At 30.6% G+C, this 10,445-nt stretch overlaps 1 long non-coding RNA gene across 1 annotated transcript; it reads left to right on the plus strand.

Annotated features, from left to right (window-relative positions):
* Positions 1-425: 425 nt before the first annotated feature.
* Positions 426-1,272, plus strand: LOC121216912 (uncharacterized). Its single transcript, XR_005913121.1, has 2 exons — positions 426-565; positions 995-1,272. It is a non-coding gene; the product is annotated as an uncharacterized lncRNA (long non-coding RNA).
* Positions 1,273-10,445: the final 9,173 nt, after the last annotated feature.

A 10,445-nucleotide genomic window follows, 5' to 3' on the forward strand; every position in this document is an offset into this window, starting at 1 on the left:
AAAAGGACTAAAATTGAATTAAAAACAAAGTTGTGGGGCAAATGTGAAAGGAAATAAAGAGAAATGGGCTTATTTGAGCGCGCACAAAACATAGGGGGACCGAAACAACAATTATTCCATTCCATTAAAACACAGCACATTAGCGGGGACTAAATCGAAAAGCGCGAGAAATTATGGGGCCAAATTGGAAACAAGAAAAATGACTTAATTGCAAAACCTTGAAAAAGCGGAAGGACTGCGCGCATAAATATCCCATTCAAACGAAAACACGCGGATCCTCTAGCGGGTCGGGTCGGATGGGTCGGGCAATGGTCAAAACGACGTCGTTTTGAGGCTTAAGTGTAGCCCCCAAAACGACGTCGTTTTGGAGGGCTATATAAAGGCCTAAAATAGCCAAAAAAATCATTTGGGAGAGGGAAAGAAAAAAAAGAAGAGAGAGAGGGAAGAGAGAAGGGAGAGAGAAGGGAGGGGGAAAGGGGAATTCGGCCAGGGGGGCCGGTCACCGGACGGCCACCGGAGGCTCGCCGGCGCCGGCGCCGGCCACCGCACGCGGTGGCCGGAAAAGGTAAAATTTTTTTTTCTTTTTTTTTTTGCTTAATAATGCATATATTTTTATGTTTTATATTTTTTAGTATTTTTATGTAGAAAATAAACTCAAAACAGTTAAAGAAAAAAAAAAGAAAGAGTCACCTTAGGTTTTAGATTTGATTCTCCGATTTGGTGTTAGAGCCCCTGATAGTATATATATTTTCGAATGGTTCTTGTATTGAATCTGTTAATATTGAAAGAAAATCTTTTGTTTTCATAGCAAAAAATAAAAAAATCCCCCTTAAATACAACCGATTCTTCCCTTTGAAATCTCCAAAAAACATCAAAATCCCCCCTGGCACAATGACCATAGGGCTTTTATATAGCCCAAAATCCAAAAAAAAAATACAAAGAATTTCATTTTTTGGTGTTTTTCTTTGCTGTCCTTTTTTGTCTTCTTTTGCAGGCATAGAGTGGTGGAGGCAAGTGGGTGTGCTGGTGGCAGACAACTGGTAGTGGCGGGCCAAGGTGGGGCGACGGCTAGGGTTCTTCTCCTCTCTTTTTTTTGCTGAAAATTGTTTAGGTTTGGGCTGGGTTTAGGGTTTTAGTCTGTTGGGCTAAATTGGATTTGGTTAGGGTTGGTTTAATTTTGTGATGGGTTGCTATTTGTATTTTCTGGACAATGGGCCCAGCAAATTTGGGCTTCTACAGTTTTAATCCTAATTAATTTTATTGGGAAAGGCATATTTAAAGCTAAAAAGCTTTTACAAAGATTTCTACCTTGGCAGTTGAGGGATGCTAGCAACAAATTAGGAACAGTACACTGTCGCCTAAAGTAAAACATATCTGCTGTGAGAGCTTGAGAGAACTTGTTCCCTGCAAAACTGTCTTACCTCGAAGAGAGATTAGCAAGGATATTGGTTGTGCCAGGTGTGGAATGGCGAAAACTCTAGACCATGCCTTGCTTCATTGTCTCGAGTTGAAAGATGTTTGGGACTTCTGAAACAACTGTCGTTATTAGTATTAAACCAATATCGATTCATATAAGCTAAATCTTCTAATAGATAATTGGGTCAAAGAAAAAACTTTAATTTAATTAGTTTCTTTTTATTACTACTAAGATATTTATTTTTAGTCAAAACTTGATCACAGTTTTTTACATTATTTAAAAATAATGCATTTCTATGCATACCATTTTTATCCCTTGAATTGAAAGAAATTAAAATTCGCAATTCTCGCCAGTGGTTAGGGGATAAAATATTTTCAGGAACAAAAAAATCATAATGATTTTTGTCTCTGTCACATCTATTTCTCAATTTTTTAAGGATTGTTTTGAAGGCATATTTAGACCTGATAAGGATAAATTTCTAACATGTTTGTGAGCTATATGGTTTCAACAAATTGCATTTGTTTGTGGGCAGACATAGAGAGATTCAAGGGTGTGTATCAAACGAATGTCGACTCCTTCCTATCAGGCCATAGTTTCGTCAGTTGTATGGATGGTCCATGATGTTGGTTGGGTTAAATGCAACCTCGATACAGCTATATTTCAAGTGGAAAAGTCCATAGGCTATGCTACTATTGTTCAAGACGATGAGGTTTTTTAAGGCTCTCTTGGGATAATTTCCCAGTCCCATGAATTCTTATTTGCAAAGGCTTAATCGGTCCAGGAATCTCTTTTCAGGAACAAAGAACTAAAGCTTGAAAAAGGTGATTATTGAGCTCTCAATTATTTAGAGAGATGTCACTTGTCTAAATTTAAAGACTTGTCAAAAAAAGTGAGAGTTTAAATAAAAATAAAATGTCTAAAAATTGGATTCAGATTTATGTAGGTTGGGCTTTGGGTAGAACTTTTTTGGCCAACAATATATATTATATTATATTATATTATATTATATTATAAAAATTATTTATATTAATTATAGATGTTAAATAATAATTATATATATTTATAATAAACTACTAACCTAATAACAATTTAATTCATTACCCTTAAAGCCCAAAAAACCTAACGAACTAAATAATCTAGCCTAAATTAAAATATGAACTTGTTTATTTTATACTTCTAACACTGCTTTTTTTTTCTTTTTTAATGTATTTTTAATGTGTTAGGAAACATTTATTTTAGTTTGCTTAATATAATATATTTTCTAAAATTTGTTTTTATATAAAAAAATTAAAAGTAAATATAGGTGGAGTGGGTCAAGGTTGAGCTTACATTTCTAAATTCAGTCAAGCTTGGAAAAAAAATTTGCCCATTTTTTGGTCTTGACCTTGAAAATCAATATAGAAGTTTTACATGAGCCTTGCCTGAATCTGACCTAGCCTAACCCACAAACAAGTCTAATAACTTTAAAATTGGGGATGGTTTTTAAGTGAGTGTCTTACTTTAAGAAATCAATTCCTTAATATGCCTTTCCTATGGAATCGACAAAGTGTAAATAAAGTCATTAACTCTCTAGTTAATGTAGCTTTATTATTTGCAAACCATATTATTTGGGATTCAATTCCTCTTAGTTTAAGTTCAATTTTGTACTTTGAATTGATTGAAGTTAAATTTGAAAAGGGGATGAACGGTGGGATCCTATATACAGGGTAAACTTACTGGTTTTGGTTAAGAGTTTGTCCTCCTTCCTAAGTACTTACTTTTGGTTCTACACTTTATGAATCTAAAATCTTTGTTTCAAATATACATATAATATGTTATCCATTACGTAAATTTATATTTTTATGCAAAGGTAATAAAAATTTAGTATAAAGATTTTCAAAATCTTAAATAAATGAAATATATATAAAAATAAAGGGAAAGTCATCCCTTACAACCAGCAAAGGAGGAGCCGACAATAGAGAAAAAAAGAAGGGAAAGAGAAAGAAAAAAGAAAAGAAACATGGGGGGAGGGCGAAAGAGACGAAAGGTGGAGGAGGAGGGGACAGCGGGTGTCAACTCTATGGTGTCAGCCCTAGAGCACTGGCCAACGAGAGAGAGGGAAACCCACCATCGACAGTGAGAGGAAGAGACACAACAAGGGATGAAACAAAAGGAAAACGAAACAGAGAAAATAGAGGGAGGGAGGGAGTGTAACTTCCCAAACTCTTAATTTTAAATTCGTAAAATTATGACAAGAATAATTTATTGGCTTAATAGTTAAGAGTGAGTAAGGAGACAATGTAATTGGCTTAGAGATAAGTTTGAATCCCTTCTTTTGTAAATTGATTAAAATTGTTGCAATTTTGCTCCCTTCCTATTTTGTGTCGTCCCACCTAGTTAACCTAGGTTTAAAAGTCAATTTTTTTTTATTTTCTGTTCACTATTTATTCATTTCTTCTTTTGGTGTAGCCATCCAAGCCTTCTTTGTCATACCCTAAATTCGACGGATCCCATTTGAGAGAATAATGTATGCATATTAACTATTTTGGCGCATTATAGTAGTATGATCCGCCACCCGACTGATTCGTTAGCAAGGTAGAGTATTGGCGTATTCTAGCATGAAAGCATCCGCCCGATGTCGGTATCTAAGAAATTGGTCCAGGGTATCTTCAAGTGAAGAAAGTTTATGCCTCAGAGTTCTTGGTTAAAAAACGAATAGTCTATTAAGCATATGGGAAAAATTTTCCTTTACTCTCCTAGATTTGTTTACCTTAGTTTGCTGAAAATTAAAAAAAATAAATAGGAAAGAAGTGGTTTGAACCTAAGACCTCTAGGGGTTACACTAACTACTTAACCATCGAGCCTAGGTCATGACTTGGTTATTCATTTCATCTAACCCTCTATACTTTGGGGTGTTACTTGTAGTGGTGCTCCGGTCAATTATTAGTGTTCTATGGATTGTAATTGAGGTGTGGGATTCAAATCAGTTGTGAATGGTGTATGCGTGTGTACTACTTTATATGTTGGTCGACTAATGTTGTTATACCAAATACTTATCGATCAGCCTCCAATTATCCTGTTGTTTGGGTGTCAATTAACTTCAATTTCTTGTTGTTATAGCCTGCTATGTGTTTGTCGATCAGCACTTAATTTTAGCCGTCAATTGTCTTGTGGTCGTTGTGCTAATCTCAAACTTTCCAACACTCATTCCTTTTTTGTTTCAATTGTTGTTTGCTTCAGCCACTACCTTTAAATGCCATCAAAATTGGTTTAGTTGATGTGCTTGTTTAATGTTGACTTGCTACTAGATATAATGATATTGTGGATGTTCTTGTTATCATGTTTGGGTAGATTTGGTTTTTATGCTTTTGCTATTTTGACAATTTTGTGGTCTGATTAATTAGTTTGATTATGTTTGATTTATTGGAAAATTGTTTAGATTAGTCATATAACTAAAATTTGTTAGAATTAATTGGCTAGATTAACTTGGGTTGTTTCTAAGTTAAGTGTAATTAGAATTCATGTAACTTAATTTTACATTAGTCTCTCTTTTTTTAAAGGTGACAGTTTAGATTAGTCGGTACAAGCTTATCAATGTTAATTGATTTGGATAGAGATAATTAAGTTGAATTTGTTGCATCTTATGATAACTTGATTTGAATTAATTAACTATTCGAGAACGAGGTAAATGTGGTGGAATTATTAGATTATTTTGTTTATATTAAAATTTATTTTAATTTATTGGATTCGATACATGTAGACATGGTGTATTATAAATAGTGTTCAAGTAATGGTGAAATTGAAATTATATCTAAATTAGATAAACAATTAGATTAATTTGACTTAGATTAATTAAAATTAGTTTGAAGATTAAAATTAGACTAATCACCATAGAATTGATAACTTATAATTGTTTTAATAAATTTGTATATTTTTTCTATTGAAGTGAAGGAATTAAGCGACCCGTTGAAAGCAAAGCTCGTTGTGGATTGATCGTTTCTAAGAAACAAATACTTAGAATTACATTTCGTGATCCTTACGTTTTAAATTATCTAAAGTTGTATGATTAGGTTCATTCAATTTTGAGTTGGGGAAAATTGCAGATAGCAATTGGTTTGCAAACTTGCGTAATTCAGGTGTGGGACTTAGTTAAATGTGCATTGTGTACGTGAGTACTTCTTGTTTGATTTGGTCAAATGATGGTATGTCTTTGAGAGTTGTTTGATTGATGTTTTTGTTTGGTGTTTGGTCGAATTGTGTGTGTACCTTTCAATGGGGAAACTGAATGCACATATATTTTCTTTTTGATGCATGTCGAATATGAAGTGTGGATCTTACCTTGCGCAATTAGTCTTAAATTGATATTGTATAATTTATATTGGTAAAGTGTGCTTACTGGTTGATGTGCATACAAAAATGCCATGACTGATATTGTGTTATGTACATATTTATGCTACATACCATGTATGACATTGATTGTATTGAAAGCATGTACACATGCCACTAATTTTGTTAATTGAAAGCATGTAAGGCATACCCCAATACCATTTACCGAAAAGCATGATAAGCATGCCATTATACTGAACTGATATTGATAAGCGTGATGTTTTTCACTGATAATGTGTCCTACTACATTTACATTGGTTGGATTTCGTGGATGACAAAAGAGTTTCATGGAGTACTGACGACATTTAAAGTCTGCAACATTGTTGTCAGTGCACTACACCGGAGTACCAAGGAGATTGGGCGATTTAATCACACTACTAGTAGCTCGTCTACACTAATACTGGCAGTTTATCTGCATTTTTGTTGGCTCGTCCACATTATTGGCAGCTTGTCTGCAAACCGTTATTGGTTGTTTATCCACACTGAGCTACAGCTCCTAATTGTTTTGGTGATTCAGTAGACGAGTTATGAGGAACTCGTGGTGTGTAGCGAATGGATGGGTAGGACCTTATTGCATTGTCATTCTCGAGCATGCATATGCATAACTGTTGAAAGCACCATGATTTTGTGAATCCTGTGTACATCTGTAATTATCGATAATATGTTAAGCTTTTGCGCTCAATTGTTAAACCGGTTTCTTGCATGATTTGTAAGTTCTGCATACTCTATTGACCTTTGATTAAGACTCACACTGGGTTTTTTAAGCTCATCCCATTAGTTTAACATTTTTTAGGTAATCCGCAAGGTTAGGGCTCGGACTCAGCATTCGGAGGTCTTGACGCGGTTTTTTTCTAAATAAGTATTAAATTTTATAATTTTATTTTATTCAGTTTGTAACAATTTATTTTTATGAATGGTGACATGCGTATTGTTACGGGAATATTTTGATATTTGCATGCATTGTGACTAATACTAGATAAATTAGATAACTAAATAATAAATTAATAATTGGTCTAAAAAAAATTAGGAATAATGGCTTCTATTAGTAAATAATAGAGTTTGGATTTTTCACTACAAAACTAGTTTCCGAAACGACAAATTAATAGTTAAATATATTTTCAAAATTAATAAGAGCTTTTATTTCATTAGATCCTAATTAAATTCAGTATAAATTAATGATTTTATAAATTCAAGTAAAGCCCATTTTTAATTTTCCATAAAATAAGCAATTTGCTTTTTTATTAGGTCATTTGAGTGGCCACTGTAACTTCAAAATCGAGCCATAACTATTGGTTTTTCATATACATGGTAGATGTGTCATGATCTAGTACTTGATAATAACATTTAATTTAAATATGGTTTATTATTAGCCAGAAACTTCGAACATAGTCTGTAAAATAGACATGAAAAATATTTTTTAAAAATAAATTGGTTACCTTTTTTTTTCATTTATGTGGTAGATGTGTCATTATCAGTACTTGATAATAACCTTTACTTTAATACAGTTTATTGTCAACCACAAATCTTGAACATAAACCGTAAAACGAACATGAAATATACTAAAAAATATTTTTTTTTCATATACGTGATAGATGTGTCATGATCTGCATTCTAATAAATTTTTTAGTTATATAAGAATTTTCTTTTGGTGAATTACAATAACAGGACAAAGCCCGAACAGCAAATACAACTAATACGATTCAAACCCAAGCCACACTTAAGGCTGTGAATATCCTTAACCGTCATGTGGGTTTAGTTATATAAGAATTTTAGTATCTTAATTTTAGTATAATATCATGATATTCTTATGAAAGTACAATTGCATTTCACAATTATAATTAATATATCGGTATAACATACTCATATTTAGCACCTACCTAAAATTCCAAAAACGTATCTTAGTAATGGAAATAGAGACTTTTAGACTGTTAGCATCGCACTAATGAATCATTTTTATTTCGATTTGTATTAGTATCAGTGTATTTCGATGAATCATTTTAAATTTCTCGATTCTTTTTAAACATTTTTCATATATCATATATGCGTGCAAGATATTTCATTTATTTCTATATAAAAATATATTTATATTTAGATATATATATATATGTTTTAAATGATTAATTAAGTTGAATAACTTAATTAAATGATTGAATTTTATTTTTAAATATAATTATAAAAATAAAATAATCAAGATAAAAATATTAGAATCTTGTACCAATAGAAAAAATTGATACATTGATACAAGTCGATTTTAATCAAAACAGATAAAAATACATAAAGAAAATCGAAATACATTTAAAATTTTAGGGTAAATTATATTAGTAGTCACTCAACTATGAAAAGATATAAAATGGTCATTCCACTATTTAATTTTGTCATTTTTGGTCACTCAACTATCTTGGATTTTTAGATGTTTCTATTTTTACGCCAATTAATGACAAAAAAAAACCATAATTAGATAACCTCAACTATATAACTTACCCAAAATTTTAAAACAAATATCAACTATTTAATATCAATTTAAAACTAACACATACCATTAATGTTGAAATGTGCCTACTACCCTGCATTAAAGTTATAATAAATTTGCTTTTGTTGGTTTTAAATTTTGAACATTTAAAAAACAAATGCAATTAATGCCCAATGGAAAGAACTCTTTACAGGTGGATGTAATCATCTAAGGAATCTATACTCTAATGATTAGTTTGAACTGTGTTGGAAAATATGATAATATTATTAATACAATAATTAACAAACAAAAAAGAAAGTTTTTATTTATTTATTTATTTATTTAAAGATGGATTGGAATGAATTTTTTTGTCAATGTGGGAGGATATGGGCTCGAGTTAGACATGTTTATGGGTCAGACTACCCGCCCAAGCCCAAAGGTGCACCCAAATTTTGGGAGGGTTTAGGCAAAAAAATTAGGCTAAAAATGGGTTTGGACAAAAAAAATTAGGCCCGTTTAAAATATGGGCTGAGCTCGGGCTTGAACATTCAATGCTGGAGCTCGACCCTACCCGTTTTAAGTTTTTATTATTTATATTATGTTATTTTTATATATATTATGTAATTTAAAATATATTAAAAATAAATTTTATACTATTAAATAATGTTAAGATGACTATATAAAAATTTTAATAAATAAAAAATGTATAAAATTATTATATATTAAAATAAAAAATATAAATATTTTTAAAAAAAATTAAAAAATAATATGGGCGCAAGGGCAAAGCCAGAACAATTTTTTAGGGGGCCAAATGAAAATTTAATTTTTTTATAGTCTAAATCTTTATAATTTTTAAAGGATTTAATAAAAATTTTATAATTTTAGAGGGGGCCAAAGTGTAATTTTACCTTTTCTAATTTAAAATTTTAAAAATTTTTAAATGGCCTAAATAGTAATTTTCCATTTTAGGGGAGCCGAGGTCCCTACCAGCCCCCCTAGATTCGTCTCTATATGGGTGGGCATAAAATGAGCTTGAGTTAGTCTTTTACAAATATGATCGAGTTTGGGCAAAATTTTAAGCCCAGATTTCTGGTTGGGCCGAGCTTGGGCAAACGTAAAGTAGATTAATATCATGCTTAGATCTGGCGCATTATCCTCTTAGTTATGAGTTAAAAAATGATTATAAATAGTTTTAAACATTCTGTAAAAAAAAAAACAACAGATACGATGGATTGTTAAAAGAAAACAGTTTAAATTTAAAACCTAATTTTTCAATATGTTTTTGTTGAGAAAGAAAAAGAAAAGACAATGTATAATTTAATGATTAGAAGAACTCAATGGCTAATGATTTCTTAATTGTGAGGGCATAATTACAAAATTAAAATGTTGGATATCACATGGCCAGCTCAATAACCTCTTCCCAACCCTACTTGGGAATCAACTTCATCTTCTTCTTTTTTTTACTTCCAAATATATAATTATAAAGTATTTTTTTAATAATTTCAATACATTTTTAATGTTATAAATTATTTCCAATGCATTATAGAAATTGAGAAATATTATTTAAAAATTAAAAATAAATTATAATGCTTTAATAAATTTCATAATTAGAATGTGTACCAACTCAACCTAACCTTAATCTAAAATGAATATTATTTTTTTTGGAAAATTAATATAATATAGAAATACCTTTTAACATATTTTTAGATTAATTAAATAATAAATTATATAAAATATTTATGTAAAAATGTATATTTAGTAGTTTTTACAAAGATACGTCAAGGCATGGGCATTGTTGTCAATGTAGGAGGACGTGAGTTCGAGTGTGCTAAAATGTATTATCTTCCTATTTATGGATAATTTTAGGCATTGTATCGAAAAATCAAATATGATCACAAATAAACTAAGAACCGGGAAAATTCAAACTAAAACTGAGACAACATATGGTGAAATTTGGAGACCCACACAAAGGATTAATTTTTCAATAAAGATAAGTTTTTAAGAAGTGGTTTTATCTTGTTTTATTTCGGTATATAAAATAGTTTTTGAATATTTTCTTTATGAATATATTGTTATTATTAAATAAAACCAATAATTTCATTTATGATTTTTAATTAATTAAATCGAAATTTTATTATATAATTTTTTTTTTTAAATATTTTTTTGAAAAAATGGAATAATTTATTATTTTTCTAATAAAATTAGAATAGGAGC

Source organism: Gossypium hirsutum, chromosome D05, assembly GCF_007990345.1.
Source record: "Gossypium hirsutum isolate 1008001.06 chromosome D05, Gossypium_hirsutum_v2.1, whole genome shotgun sequence".
Taxonomy (NCBI): domain Eukaryota; kingdom Viridiplantae; phylum Streptophyta; class Magnoliopsida; order Malvales; family Malvaceae; genus Gossypium; species Gossypium hirsutum.